Source organism: Mustela putorius, unplaced genomic scaffold (assembly GCF_011764305.1).
Source record: "Mustela putorius furo isolate JIRA1106 unplaced genomic scaffold, ASM1176430v1.1 tig00000135_pilon_pilon_pilon, whole genome shotgun sequence".
In the NCBI taxonomy this organism is placed as follows: Eukaryota; Metazoa; Chordata; class Mammalia; order Carnivora; family Mustelidae; genus Mustela; species Mustela putorius.
The window spans coordinates 3,630,297-3,645,665 of NW_025421292.1; the positions used below are offsets into that span (position 1 = coordinate 3,630,297).

The window sequence follows — 15,369 nt, forward strand, 5'->3', positions numbered from 1 at the left end:
AGTATGTGGCAGATGTGAGAAGGGACCCCTTGCCATCCCCTCCCAGCGGGGTGTCAGGGCCATCCTGCCGTGGCCCCACATGTGTACCGTCTGCTGCTCTGGTGGGGGTTGGGGTTCTGCAGAGAATGTGCCAGAATGTCACATCATGAGACTGACTTCTTTAGCTTGTTCTGCTTCATCTCGCTTCTCTAAAATAATGATGTCTCGTGTTTGACCACACTTTTAAAACCTTTTTTTTTCTTTTTACTTACTGAATAGTGCATGTTCATTATAGAAAATTTAGAAAAATCACATAAGCAATAAGAGAAGAAACAAATATTACTCCTAAGAGATCACCACCATTGATATTTTGGTGTGCAAATTGTATAATACAAATGTTTTTCATATTGAATATCTTACCCAAGCCTTGCTTCTTCCATTCAGGACGGCATGTGGATACTAATCCCGTCTCACAGTTGGGAAAACGGGAGCACAGAGAGGTTAGAAGGTCACCCAGAGGTACACAGCATATTAGAGACCAAGCTGGGAGTACACTTGTCATATAGGCCTGAATTAACACTCTACTCGCCTCCCCTCCCCTGTATCTGCACCTCCAGACAGAAAGGAGTCATGCTGGGGGTCTGGATTTCAGCAGGACTGGGGCAGTCATTGTAATTTGTCCAGTTGCCTTATCCAGAGGTTAATGAACAGCACCTAGAGGAAAGCATCTCATGAAACTTTGGCGCCTTACTGACGTAGGAGAAAAGATAGGTTTAAAGTATTACCACTCCAACATTCTAGCTTCTTCTTGACCATTGGAGGTTTTAGGAGCCACACAATAGGAGGGCATGATAAATGAAGGAGGAGGAGGGTCAGGACGGTCCCGTGACAATTGCTTCGGTAACTGAGGTCTCATCTGGACAGGATGGCTTGAGGGGAGGGAGAGGTGCAGGTCAGGACTTGGTGACCAGAGATCAGGAAATGGACCGGACCAGAAGTGGAGGTTTGTTGGAGGATGGATTCACCTGCCAGGTTGCAGGAGCCTTTTTAGCATGAGAGGGGCTCAGGATTGGGGGTGAGGAGCAGTCCTGTGGAGAGGCTGAGAGCTCCCACCCTGAAGGCAGACTGGCTCATGGCTCCGCGTCCTGATCCTGGCTCCGTTGGGCATGGAAATTACTTCACCCTTCCCTGCTCTGTCTTGTCATCGGTAAATGGGAATGATAATAGTACCTGCTTCCTAGTTCCCACTTGCGAAGCCCCAAGGAGTCACTAATGTAAGGAGCTTACAGTAATGCCTGGCATGTAGAAACACTTTGTATGGTGCACTTAACGCAGAAGTTGGATAGGCCCCACATGAGAGCTGCGGGAGGTTCTCCGTGCTGTGGTTTGGCTATGACCTCCTTCCCCAGCCTTCTCTGGTCCCTGCCACTCTCTCTGCTTGTGTTTCTCTCCATCCACCCCCTTCCTGGGCCTAACACCCTGCATTTCCCCAACCTAGAACAACCAGCCCTCAGTCTATAGTTAAAAAGCAGTCTCCCCCCTCCTTGATTTTGTTTTCTTCTCTGAATTCTATGTTTTCTTGAGCATGTTTTACCTTTAAAATCATTTCTTAGTGGTCTTAACCCAGCTCTCCTTAGCCTTGAACCCTCTCTGAGGCCTCCAACAGAAACCGTTTCTTCTTTCTCTGGACTTAGCCACTCTCCCCCACCCCCTTCCCCATCTGTGTGCAGCTTTCCCTGAGGTTGTGGTAGAAAAGGCCTACCTTCCTCCATGATTGGAGTGTAAACACTGGAGGATTTGTCACCACATCCCCACCCCTGCCCTGAGAGGAGCCAAGGCCTATGAGTGACCTGAGCCATTTTCCAGTGACCACTACCCATGGGGTCTGCTCAGTGAGAGGATTTTAGAATCAACAGGAGGTAGGAGATAGATGCTCCAATACTCACTCCTCAGGGGGAAAATTAAGCCAAGTAAAATGAACCACTGCCTTCCAAGGTCACCTGACAGATTAGCAAAAGAGCTGGCCTGGACCACAATGAGGTACCCTCAGCCTGCTGATTCTGGACTCCCTATCTTCCCCTACACTGCATTTCTAGTTCGTTGTGGTCCTGATGAGCTCCTCTCTTAACTGGAAGGGTCTGGAAAGCAGGCTCAGATACCCCTGGAAAACTGAAACTGAGACCAGATCTCTGCAAGGCTGTTTCAGGCCCAGCCATGAATGGAAATCTTTTTTTCAATTATAAAAAGTTATTCATTCATTCAGTACATATTTATTGAGCAGTTACTATCAGCCAGTCATGGCTGTAAGACTTGAAGATCAGTGTGATTCTAACAGGTGAAAATTTTTGCCTTGTGGGGTTTATATTCTTTTGGGTAAAGACAATCAGTAAACAAAAGTCTTTAGAAATACTTACATATATGGGGGCGCCTGGGTGGCTCAGTGAGTTAAAGCCCCTGTCTTTGGCTCAAGTCATGATCCCAGGGTTTTGGGATCGAGCCCCGTATTGGGCTCTCTGCTCTGTGGGGAGCCTGCTTCCTCCCCTTTCTCTGCCTGCCTCTCTGCCCATTTGTGATCGCTGTCTGTCAAATAAATAAATAAAATCTTTAAAAAAATTAAAAAAAAAACCTTACATATATGTATATGTATGTATATACATATATAAGGGTGTACTCACCCCATTCCAGATAGTGGTGAGAGCTGTGGAGAAGACTGAAGCAGGAAGAGAAATGGAAGTACCTGAGGGTGGGCTGGGATGGTTTTAAACTGAGTGGTCAGGTGTCACTTCGGGCAGAGGGCAGACAGAGCCAAAGAAAGAGGCAGGCCACTCCAGGTTAGCACCGGACAGTTTGAATAAGGGAAGGGAGCTTGCTTGCAGGGCTTATCTGTGTGGCAACAAAACAAATGGATCCGCACCCCACCCACCAGATCTTACCAGGAGACTTTAACTATAGTCAGTCATGTACACCATGCAGGTGTTTTCAATAACACATCCCTATCTCAAGACTGTGTCCTTGGAACAGCCTCTGGGGAGCAGGAGAGGCAAACAGAACCCGCATTCCAAAGACGAGGAAGGGGGTGAGGAGCTTTCAGTCACCTGGGTCTGGCTCATGGGTCCATTGCTGGGTTGACTTTCACCTGGGAGCAAAACCCTGAGGAAGTATATTTCAGCTGGAGGGAATAGCCGCAGAGACACTGCAGGAAGTTATCCCTGTTGCATTGAATACCATTGGCAGGGAGGCCATGTGCCTGTGCACAGTATGCCAGGAAGGGAGCCAGAGGGCAGGGCACCCATTCTGGAAGGCCTCACAGGCCACTGTAGAGATGGGCAGGAAGCTCCTGGAGGGATGTGGTCACAGGAAGGACAATATTGGACTTAAAAGGATCATTCTGCTGTGTGGAGAGTAGAGGGCAAAGCCCGAAGGAGAGAAGCCAGTTGGGAGGTTGTTGGAATAATCCAGGCAAGAGAGGATGTTGGCTTGGACCAGGATCATGGCAGTGGAGGTAGTGAGAAGTAATTAGGTTCTGGGTATTTGTTAAAGGCAGAGGCCATAGGATTCGCTGACTCCAACATTTTGGCCTGACCAACTAGAAGGTTGGAGATGACCTTCACTGAGATGGAAAAGACCTTGGAAGAAGGTCAAGGGCTCTGTTCGGATACCACTGGGCATCCATGTGGAGATGTCAGAGAAGCTGGAACTGGAGAACTAAATATGGGAATCATAAACATATTTATTGAAGGTATTGAAAGCTACGAGCCAGCTTCAGGTCACGTAGGGAGCGAGTGTAGCTGGAAAATGAAAGAGACCTTCAGACTGGGAGTTGACTGGGAGCAGCAAAAGAGATTGTGTGGGAGCAGCCAGCAAGCCTAAGAGCCAAGTAAAAAAAGGTGTAAGGAGGGAGGATCCAGCAGTGGTATCGCATATTGTGATGGGTTAAGTGTAAGGTGAAGATAATACGTGTTTGGTATATCGAGTTCAAAAAGTACAGCCACATAAAAACAGTAAATCACTTTCCATCTATGCATACGAGGAAACTTGCCTCCATTCTTTCTCTAGTCATTTTTATGGGAATCCTGCTGTCTGTGTAGTTCTGTATTTTATTATTTTTCACTTTAAGTTATTAAATATTGTACAGAAGTGTAAGTTTCATAGCTGGGTGGTACTCCATTTGTCAGGGAATGCCTAATTTATGCAACCCTTCCTCTGTTGGGCATCGAGTCATTTCTGTTCTTTTTCATTATAATATTTCTCCTTATTATAAAAAGTTATTTCATTATTATAAATAACACTGCACCGAATAGCCCAGTGCATTTTCCTATGAGGGGAATTACAGAGTCAAAGGACATGAACACTGTTAAAGATGAAGCTTGAACTTGGGTGCCGCAGTTTCTCCCTGTTCTTAGCTATAGGGTTCTTTCCTGTCTCCCCTCCCCTTGGAGAGGTTCAGAAGTGACTCAGGCCTGCCAACCCCCATTTTGACCTCCCCCTTCCAACTGTGAGGCCCGTATCTCCTGGGCTGGGCTGAGTTTCGTTCCCTCTCACTAGACCTGGCACCGCCTCCATGTGCTGTGCACCCTCCCCCCCCCCGCCCGTCACCACCAGCCTCTGTTCCCTCACCCAGTTTGTTCACGTGGCCAGCAGGAATTAGAGCTTCCTTTGGAGGGTCATCATGGTGTTAAAGTGAAATAATCCATTCTAGTGCTCAACACACATTAGTCCTGTCTGCCGCCCTCCCACAGGGTTGATTAAACGGGATTGTGTACACGAAGGCGTTCTGTGAACTTTAAAGAGCTGGCTGGTGTCCCGGTCTTTGTTGTTTAAAAAGAAAAGGGTATGTGTAGTGACCTCTGGCCCCTGCCTTGTAACCACATAGCTCCCAGAGCAGGGCCGCTGGTCCACAGTTCAGTGTGCGGGGCACAAGAGCTATGTGTTGGGAGTCTGGGGGGCTTGGATGGAGTGGTCAGGCCCAGGAACGTGGCCCCTTGTGGCAGTCAGCCTCATAGCAAGTGCCACGTCTGCTCCCTTGATCCACGTGTATGTTTGTCACAGCTGGGAATCAGTAAGACCAGGACAGTGCGAGGGGGCTGGAGTGAAGGACGTTGAAGCCCAAAGGGACCTTGGAGGTCATCTAAGCCCACACTGATGTTTTACTCGGAAGGCACCGATGGGGCAGCTGGAGAGGCATGCAGCTCGATGCAAGAGCCTCACCCCTCTACTCTGTCGAGCTGATCTTCCCGGGAATGCATAGGCAGCTGTGTCCTATGCCCTGCCTTCCAGGGCTCTGGGAGACAGCCTTCTCCTTCCCATTGGTGGCCCAGCTAGGTTTGCTGTTACCCTGGCTTTTCAGAACCCGACTGAAACCGTCTCCAGCCTGCCCTCCACAGCAGCCAGAGAAGCTCGTGTTTAAATGCAGCTCGGATGCTGCCCATGCCCATCCTCTTCAGAGCCCTCCTAGGCGCTCTGCTGCTCTTTGGATAAACACCCACATCCTCAGCTTGCCCTTTGAAGCCCCAGGTGATCTTCAGCCCCTGCTAGATCAGCCTTCCTGTGCTCTCAGAGGGGCCCTGCCATCCTCCTCTCTCGGTGGGGCCTTATCACATCTCTCTTCCCCTCTGCCCCAGGACCCTGCAGGCCTACTTCGCAGTCAGGGGCGTCTGCTGAGCACCCACACTAGGCTACCACGCTCTGAGTGTGACCCTGCTATGCTTGGCCTTTGTCCTTCGGAGCACTGGTCTTCATTCCTAGTTACATATTTATGTTGGTTACTTGCCTGATGTAGCCCGGTGCATGATAGTAGGTACTAAACAAATATTTGTTGAATGAGTGAATGAAAGCAGCTGGCAGCAGCTGGCAGGGCCCAGAAGAAGAGTGGAGGGGCACTGACAGCACCGCAGCCGTAGCACCTGAGGTCCTCAGATGAAACGTTCTGGAAAAGTCCACTGATGTGGCCCCCTGCCTGCTGGCACAACCACCCTTACCTCAGGAGGCTTCTCTGAGCAGTGATGCATCCTCCTTTCTCCCTCGGGCTTCCAGGAGGAGAGATCTGGGTCTTTTCTGGGCAGGCCTTTCTCTTACCTCATCAGTATCTCAGCGTTTGATTCAGCTTTCTTTGTTCACCACACTTCTTTAAACATCTCCCCCACCCCCATCATTAAAGTAACCTATGCTCTTGGTGAAGAAATTGGAGAACACAAGACAAATATAAGAAAAAAAGAATCACCCCTAGCTGGACCCCTCAGAGAAAAGTACCATTCACAGTTTGGGCCATATCTTTCCAGTTTTGTTTCTTTTGCCTTTTGTACATGTTTCGACATCACTGAGATTCTATTGTCTATAAAAACTATAGGGTTTTTTTTTTAAGATTTTATCTATTTGAGAGAGAGAATTAATGAGAGAGCACAACTGAGGGGAAGAAGAGGGAGAAGCGGACTTCCCTACCAAGAAAGGAGCCCAACACGGGGCTTGATCCCAGGACCCCAGGATCATGACCTGAGCCAAAGCAGATTCTTAACTGACCAAGCCACCCAGGTGCCCCCAAACTGGAGATTTCTGATATGTCCTTGGTCTTCAATAGCTCCAGCCCAAGACAGTCAGGGCAGTGCTCAGCACCTTAACCCTTACAGCGGGAAAGGTGATGGCTGGGCGTCCGGGTCTCCCAGCATACTCAGGCAGGGCGGATCCCGGATGAAGAGCTTTCCCCCCCCCCCACCCCCCTCTCTTCTCTGCCACACTCTGTAACTGCCTGAGGTGGCTTTTCTTTCTAGCTAGCTCCACTCTGCAGGGCTTAGGGGCCTGACTCTTACTGGAAAAATTACATAATGTGAGGGGCAAGGGTGGCCTCCTGCCTGTCTCTTCTCTGGTTTCTGATCTCTCTGAATAAAACCAGCCCCCACCCCACACTACTTCTGGGGGGTTGGCTTCAGGTGGCCTGCCAGCTGTTCATTGCCACACAGGCCTCTCCTTATGCCCTGAAAGGAGTGGGGTGACCTGGATTGGCAAATGGGGAGCAAAGAGCCCCGTGGAGTTGCTGGCCTGGAAAACCAGGGCACTGGGTCAGTACCTGGATTAATGATTGATTGGAAAGCTTGGGACAGAGTTAAGCAGGCCCATTCTTCCATGGCCTCTCTCACTGCCGATCCTGAAAGCACTTGCCAGGGAAATGGGGCAACCTCTGCCCTTGATCCTGAGACTGCTGACCCTCATCCTCCTGGAGTGGCGTGAGGGGGGAAAGGGCAGCAACTGGGTCATCTACATTGGGGAGAGGGAGCACACGAAGTAGAGGAAGGTTTGGGCCCAGCTCTCTGAAGGAGAGGCACATGTCTAGAGTAGGGTACTCCCTGTCAGTTCTCTTCTACACAGCTGATTGTAGGGCAGGGGATTGGGAAGTTCTGGATCTGCTTAGGTCCCTGGAGTAGGGACATTTCCCTATACCTAATGGGACTATTCCTAATATTCCTAATGGGGCTAGCACATTTCTAGATCTGCAGTGTCACTTGCTCCCTATCATCCCTTAAGATGAGCCAACCATGACGATCGTGGCCACAGCCACCTTCCCTGTTTGTCGGACATACACTGTATACTCAGCACTGTTCAGCCCTAATCCTCCTGACATCTGTTCAGCTTGGGGAATAGCATCCCAAATGTTGGGCTGAGGAGCTCTGAAGAGTTAGTATCTTCCCCGAGTCCCAGAGAGGGTGGAGCAGAGCCAAGATCTGAATCCAGACTGGACGCAGAAGCACCTGGAATTAACTTCTATGGAGTATTGCATCTTGGGGAGGTAATACACGGAAACTGGTACCATGGCAATGCCAAGTAGGACTGAAAATACTATGCCTAAGGTTAACATCTGTGAGTTCATCCAGCAAGTGTGTGCAGAGCACCCACTAAATGCCAGGCCCTATGCCAGGTACTGGGGGCCTAACTCAGCAAGACAGAGGGCATTTTCTGGGAAACTGGTAACAGCATGGTGAGGCCAGACCAGCTGCCTGACATTGCACTTTGCTGCAGTGATCACAGATCTGGAGGGCCCGACCCAGGTTTGCCGTAAGAAGGAACAGAATGAGGCTGGTCGGCGAGCGTTTCCTCCTCAGGAAGGGGGTGCAGGAGAGCCCACTCTTGAAGGAAAGGAGTCGAGGGGGCAACATTCAAGGCTGAGGCCAGTACGAGCCTGTAGGGTCAGAGAGTGGTGCTGGCACACACGGTGAGTGGGATGCCTGGAGAAGGAGCCAGGGACCAGAGCCTGTGGCTGTCTTTAGCCCATAGCAGTCATTTTCTGGCAGGGAGTATCCAGAAGGACTTTGACCCGGGATATTCTTGACAGATAAACAGTTGGGGATTGGCAGCTAGACAAAGAATTCAACAATGATAGCTCCAGACCGAGGCTAAGAGCAGCTTCTAGATCCAGCAGGGCAGTGACATACCATCTTCTGGACATACCAGTCTTACCTGGCACCACTTGCAAGGCCCATAGTGCAGTGATTAACACCTCAAACAACCTGCCTGGACTCCAGTCCTGCTGTTCCAGTTACTGTGACCTTACTCCGATTTCTGTGTGACCTTGAGCCAGTTACTTTCCCTCTCTGTGAGCAAATTCCTCATCAGTTAAATGGATGTAGTAATAGTACTCAACTGTTAGTGTTGTTGGGAGGATTATATGTCCGGACACACATAGCCTGGGATATAGTAAGCCCCGGGAGAAGGGAAGCCAGTACCACTGGGATGGAAGTGGTGAGCTGGAGGCTTAGAGCTGTGACCCAGCTTGGGCTCTGGTGCAGGGAGAAGCCTATCAGCCTGTACCACAGCTCTGAGAGAGGAGTGGGGCTCCAGCACCCTGCCTGACCCCAGTCCGAGCAGGCAGCCTGCCGGTGGGTGGCAGGAGCACTCCGCCTCCTGAGGATGTCTAGACTTTGGGGGATGGATTAGGGCCCCAGGCGGCTTTGTTGCTTGGACACCAGACCAGGCCTCTGTACAGCTCTGGGTCATTTGGACTAAGCTCCTGATTATCTCTGCCCATGAACTAGACCTGCCTGATGGCAAGTGGATGGAGTGTGCACCTCCCTCTTGCCTTCCCTCCCAAAAGGCCTGGCATTCTTCTTGGGGGAAAAGAGTGGGTATTGGAGGGGTAGCTCGGTCAATTAGGCATCCAGTTCTTGGTTTCAGCTCAGGTCATGATCTCACTCATGGGATCGAGCCCCACGTTGGGCTTCATGCTCAGCATGAAGTCTGCTTGAGAATCTCACCCTCTTCCCCAACTCCTCCCCCTGCTCACACACACACACTCTCACACACTCTCTCTCTCTCTCTGAAATAACTAAGCTTAAAAAAAAAAAAAAAAAAAAGTGGGTACCAGATTGGGAGCACTGGGTTTGCTTGCACTGCTGGCTTGTGTGAGCATGAATACAAACAACACACATGTGTACGTGCCAGAATCAGGGTGGGAGGGCATTTGGTTTACAATAAATTCTTTCGCCAGAGACTCCATTTTGTGTCTGAGGGCGGCAGAACAGCACCTCCTCATTCTGGCTTCAGGACCCTTGTCCTATCTGATGACAGCACCAACCTCGTAAGTGAGCTGACACTGGGACACAATCAGGGGTTTCTGGCTCTGGGCCATTAATGGGGGGTCGCAGCAGGAAAGCCCTGGGCTTCCCAGCCACACCGAAGTTAGACCTGGTGCCTGCATGTGCTCCTTCAGTGCTAGGGCTGCAGAAAGGAAGGGAAATAAGGTCCACTGTAGGAATAGTGGTAGTGGGGTGGCAGCCCCCTGAGGAATGGCCAGCCTGCGGGCCTAGGCCCAGTTGGGTCAGGAGAGGGCCCCGGGATCAGAGTAACCCCTGACCAGGCAAGCTGAGAACAGCAGTGGCAGTGGGGCGGCCTTGGCTGCGGGCAGATGGAATAGCCGAGGCTGTGTGAAAATGTGGTTTCTGGCAAAAAGCAAGGATGGGCTACAGCACAGCGGTTCCATCTAAATATGAAACAGCCCAAGGGATGTGCGTGGGTTTAGAACAACCAGACTACTGTTCCCCTCCCCCTCCTGCTGGTCACAGTCAGAAGGGACAGCTCCAGTCAGGGGAGGAGCATCCGCCTAGAATCCAGGGCCCCTGGCCCCAAATCCAAAACTCTAGCCAGAGCCCAGATCCACATCTGGTTCAAGAGGCATTCGTTTGCACCCCCTGAAACTGATAACAGTTCCCCCAGTCACGTGACAACCTTCTGCGGGTGGCAGAAGCAGAAGATGAGGCTCAAGGTGGCCCACTGCCCGCGGTTCTTCGGAAGTCTGGCCAGGCTCAGACCCCATGATGTCTGAGACCCTGTGGTCTTCTGCTTTATCCTTGGCATGTTCTCTGAGAGACTGGCTCCACAAGCCTGAGCTTTCTGTCACTTCCCTCCCCAGAGGAGCACACAAGGTTCGACTGCCAGAGCTTGGGAGAATGGAGCAGAGCCTCTTTTCCATGCACCAAACATGGCATGTAGTGGGTGCTCAGTCAGCTCCCACCCCCTGCTTCCAGGACTCAGGACTGACTGTGAACTCTTTCCCATCTCCCCAGAGTCACTCAGAGGATCAGAGGGTGTGAGGGAATGAGCGAGAAAAGGTTTTATCAAGTTATCTATATGAGGCTGTGTTGTAGCTTTCCCTCCTCTGTTTTCAGCTGCTAAGGGGGACCCCAAATCTTCATGTCCTTCCTCCCCAGTTCTCATCACCACAGTCTGGTGTGCATTTCCCTGTGTCCACTGACAGCCAAGCTTCACATAGCCAGAAACAGTCTGTTCTCTGCCTCACGCCACTTACCCTGTGGTCATTGCCACCACTGTGCTTGCAGCTCGTGGGAGTCACATCTGAGCCTTCTTCTGTTAGCATACTGCCCCCTCTTCAGTCCTGTGGAGTAGGACAAATCAGTGTCCCTGGTCCTTGTTACTCAGAGAATTACTTGTGTTTTTGGAGCAGTTTACTACGTGCCACCATCTCCACTGACTGCTCCCGGTGATCATGGCCAAGGTCCTTTTCCCAGTGTTGGCGCCAGCCCCCTCTTAGGACCCCATTCTCCTCTTTAGCTCAGTGTCTGATACCGCGTTGTTTCTGTTAGGGTTGTGCCTGCAGCTGAAATCTGGCAAACGGGGCTTGTGAAACGGGCGTTTCCTTGTCTCCCGCAGCAGGGAGTCCAGAGACAGGCATTCCAGGGCTAGGGGAGCAGTGGCCTGGGATCCCTTCTCTCCTCCCGGCCCACCTCTTAACCTATCTGCTGCTGCTCCAGCTCCAGAGCCAGTATTCCTAGCCCAGGGCGGGAAAAGGGGAAGGTAGACATTGGTCTCTGCTGATCAGGGAAAAACCTATTTTCAGAAGGCCCTCCCAGTAGATTTCTGTTTATCTGTTGGTCAGCATTGTCTCACATGAACACAGTAGCTGCAGGGGAGCTTGGGAAATGGAGTGTTTGACTAAGCATGTGCCTGATCCAAAAAATTGGGCCTCAGTAAGGAAGAGGGGGGAATGGCGTTGGGCAAACAACAAGAAGGCTGTCCCTTGTAATCAGAGCCACATGTATTCAGGGACCGCCATGCTCCAGGTCTAATTTGATGACCAGTGATTGATCCTTGAGGAACTGATTTATGCTAAACAGACTCAGATTCTTGCAGGAGGGAACACCTCACACAGTGGGCATGAGCAAAACAGCAGGAAATAGCCAGAATCGTGGGTGTCAGTGGCTAGCACTTGTCCAGGTAAAGGGGAGGCCACTGCTCAGCTCCCAGGGTGGTGTCGGCACCATGCGGGTACCCAGTGGCTAGGTCTGCCCAATTTTCAAGAGAAGCCAGAAAGCCAGGAGGGTTTTTTTTGTTTTGTTTTTTGTTTTTATTTTAAATATTTTTATTTATTTGTTTGACAGGCAGAGATTACAAGTAGGCAGAGAGGCAGGCAGAGAGAGGAAGAAGCAGGCTCCCCGCTGAGCAGAGAGCCCGATGTGGGGCTCGATCCCAGGACCCTGGGATCATGACCCGAGTCAAAAGCAGAGACTTTAACCCACTGAGCCACCCAGGCGCCCCAAGCCAGGAGCTTTTAAGCTTTTAAAAAAAAATTCTATTTTGAAAAAACTGGAGAGTTACAGAAATCTCACAGAGATCACACAGAGTTCCCATGTGCCCTTCATCCAGCTTCCCCTAATGTGAACATCGTAGAAAAATGCCAGACACTTACCCATCCTAAGAAATGAACATGGCTTCAGCGCTACAAACTAAGAGGGTTTTAAATTCAGTCCTACCAGTTCTGCTACCACTGTCCTCTTTCTGTTCTAGGATCCAATCTGCCTTACGTCACATTGAGTTTCTGTGTCTCCATAGTGTCCCATCTGTGACACTTTCGCAGTCAGAAAGCTAGAGTTTTACATGACTTCTAAGTTTTCCTGTTCTACTGTAGTAATTTGGCAACCACACATGCTATTTATGGTATTATAGTGGTTACCTCAGACGTTTTTCCATCTGTATTTGCCCGAGCACTTCCAGCTGTCTCCCTCTCCTCTTCTACATTATCATTTGTAGATTTTGCCTCTTTATTCCAGTTTAAATGCTTTTCAGAACAGATAACATGCCTGTAGTTCAGAGTTTAAAAGGCACAAAAGGTACTATGAAAAGACCTCTCTCCCGCTAGCGACCCAGAGGCGACCAGTATTCCCAATTCTTCTGGGGCCTTCCTGCCTTACACACACTCACACACATGCAAGCAAACGAAAACTTTGGTTTATCTTTTTTGCATGAGGTGTAGCTCTTCAATTCCTTCTGCAAGTTCCTCTATTCCCTTTTTAATATGTGGATGGAGATATAAAGATACTTCCTTTCTGGTCCATAAACATCATGATTCTTGTTTGTGGCTGCATAGAATTTCTGTCCCCATGTCCTAATTTGTTTACTAAGCCCCCTGATTATAGACATTTGGTGTGTCCCTTGCCTCTTACTAGTCCGATATTACTGTAATGGATAACCGTGTACTAACGAAAAGTTCTGTTATTTTGCTAAAGTGGAAACACAGCTGTAGCATAAAGCCCAGAAGTGGCATTTCTGGGTAATAGGGAATGTGCACCTGTAATTTAGATAAATGTAAGCAAGTTACCCTCTTCAGAGGTCATGCCAGCCTACCTCTCCATGAGATTATGTTTCCCCACGTGTTTAGCAACATGTTAGCGTTTGTTTTAATCTGATCTTAAAAAGTGTATTTGAGTATTATGTATTTCTTTTTTTTATGAGTGATGCTCAGCTTTTCAAATGGGTACCTTTTTTGTATACATGTTATATATCTCAGGCCCATTTATCTGTGAGGTTGCTGGCCTCTTGTTTATAGGAAATGTTTTAGAGAAATTAGCCCCTTGATGAGAGTTGCAGATATTTTTCCCAGTTTATTATCTTTTTTTGTTATGATTTTTTCTACCATGTTGAAAGTTTATATATGTGTGTGTGTATATTTGTACATATATATAATTTTTTAAAGTAGTCTCTGTGTCCACCATGGGGCTTGAACCCATGATCCTGAGATCTAGAATTCCATGCTCCATGGACTGAGAGAGCGAGGTGTCCAATAATGCATATATTTTGGGTGGGTTTTTTTTTTAAGATTTTATTTATTTATTTGACAGAGATCACAAGTAGGCAGAGAAGCAGTCAGAGAGGGAAGGGGAAGCAGGCTCCCCGCTGAGCTGAGAGCCAGATGTGGGGCTTGATCCCAGGACCCTGAGATCATGACCCAAGCTGAAGGCAGAGGCTTAACCCCCTGAGCCAGCCAGGAACCCCTATATTTTTGTTTTAACTTTAAAAAAATTTTTTTTATTTACTGGGACCTCATCTTGATAGAAGATTTGAGGTAGAGATCCATCTTAATTTTTCCAGATGGCTACTCTGTTGCCCCATTACCATTTATTGGAGAACCCATTTGTTCTCTTTGATGTGAAGTACTGTCTTTATAACATATTAACATTCTGTATGTGTTAGCATCTATTTATGGACTCTGTATTCTCTTTCATTGATTGTCTATTCATGTGCCAGTGTGACACTGTTTTAATTATCATGGCTTTGCTATCCTTCTTTTTATTCTTCTCCAACTAATTCTGTGTTGTTTGCCAAAGTGCCCCCACCCAGCCTCTTTGCTTTCTGCAAGTCCCATCTTGTACTCTCAGTGGACAACTTTCCCTCCTACTTTATTAACTCAAAGACTGAGGCCATCCCATCCAGTATGAGCTTTAACAACCTCCTCCCCAGTTGCTATGATACTTCTTGGTATATTCTTCCTCCTGTGCCCTTGAATTAGTCCCCTCCCATTAGTCATTATGTCCCAGCTACCCGGACTTGAATCTTCAGATGGTCTTTCTCTGCAGGCCTCTCCTCTACCCATGGCTTACTCGAGTCTCCTCTAGTCCAAAAATCTTCTTCCTGATTTTGCCACTTTCTTGAGCCAGTACATTTATTTCCTTGACATATTTACCAAAAACCGAGCCTCCATTTGCCATACTACCTCCCTCCCTCCCGCTTATTCTCCAGAGTCCCAGTTTCCATCCTAACCACTTGACTGAAACTTGCCTCACAAGGTCACTGATGACCTGGCGGTCACTGAACCCAGGGATCATGTGTCAGTTTATCAGCCTTCAACTCTGCAGCTTTTGACACAGTTGAGCTCGCCCCCGTGAAACAGCCCTTCCCATGACTCCAAATTGGTTGTCCCATGTCTGTCCTGCGCCTGGCCAGTGCTCTGTTGGCTCTGGTGCCTATGCCCCTGACGTCCCTTGACACATTGTTTTTCCTTTGGTGAACTGAATCCCTTCCCATGACCATCAGTCAGATCAACGAGGATGCCCGGCACATCTCCACATTCCCAATTTCTCAGCTCTTAGACTCTACGGCCAAATTTCCAAACTCCCTTCCACAGACAAACTGGAAGAGGTTGTTGTCCTTCCAAACAAGGGAAAATGAAAGCCTCCTGGAAAGGATTGCTGGGAGAGGGAAGATTTACTGTCTGTTGGAAGTGGCGTTGCTGTGGAGCAGTGGTTCTCAAGCTTGGCTGCATGTGACAATCACCAGGAGAATTAAAAACAAAGATCCCAAGTGCTCAGGCAGCTCCCCCAGACCATTTGATGAGAATCTCTAGGGATAAGCCCAGACATCTCTATTTTGAAAAACTCCCCACTAGTTGCAGTGTCCGTCCAAGTGTGCAAGTGTGGAGCAGCGTGGGAGAGGGAAGAGTCTCCATTGACCCCTGACTTCTGGGTTTGCTAAGTGGGTAGATGGGCAATGCAGATCACTAAAGTAGGTATTACCAGAGGAAGGGTGGGTTTGAGGGCAGATGGTGGGTTCTGTTTGAATAGGTTGAGCTCAAGCTGCCTCTGGCACATCTAGAAAGCCCACAGATGCTTAGATTTC

General features: G+C 49.1%; 1 protein-coding gene across 4 annotated transcripts in view; it reads left to right on the forward strand.

Moving 5' to 3' along the window:
- The window catches only part of PPARD (peroxisome proliferator activated receptor delta), an 81,663-nt gene that overhangs the window by 49,670 nt on the left and 16,624 nt on the right, over positions 1 to 15,369 (forward strand). The window contains exon 2 of one of the 4 annotated variants that reach the window (XM_045074756.1): positions 9,452 to 9,541. The exons of the other annotated variants lie outside the window; for them this stretch is intronic. The gene's annotated coding sequence lies outside the window, so the exon portion shown is untranslated. The remainder of the gene's footprint in view (positions 1 to 9,451; positions 9,542 to 15,369) is intronic. 4 annotated transcript variants of the gene reach the window in all.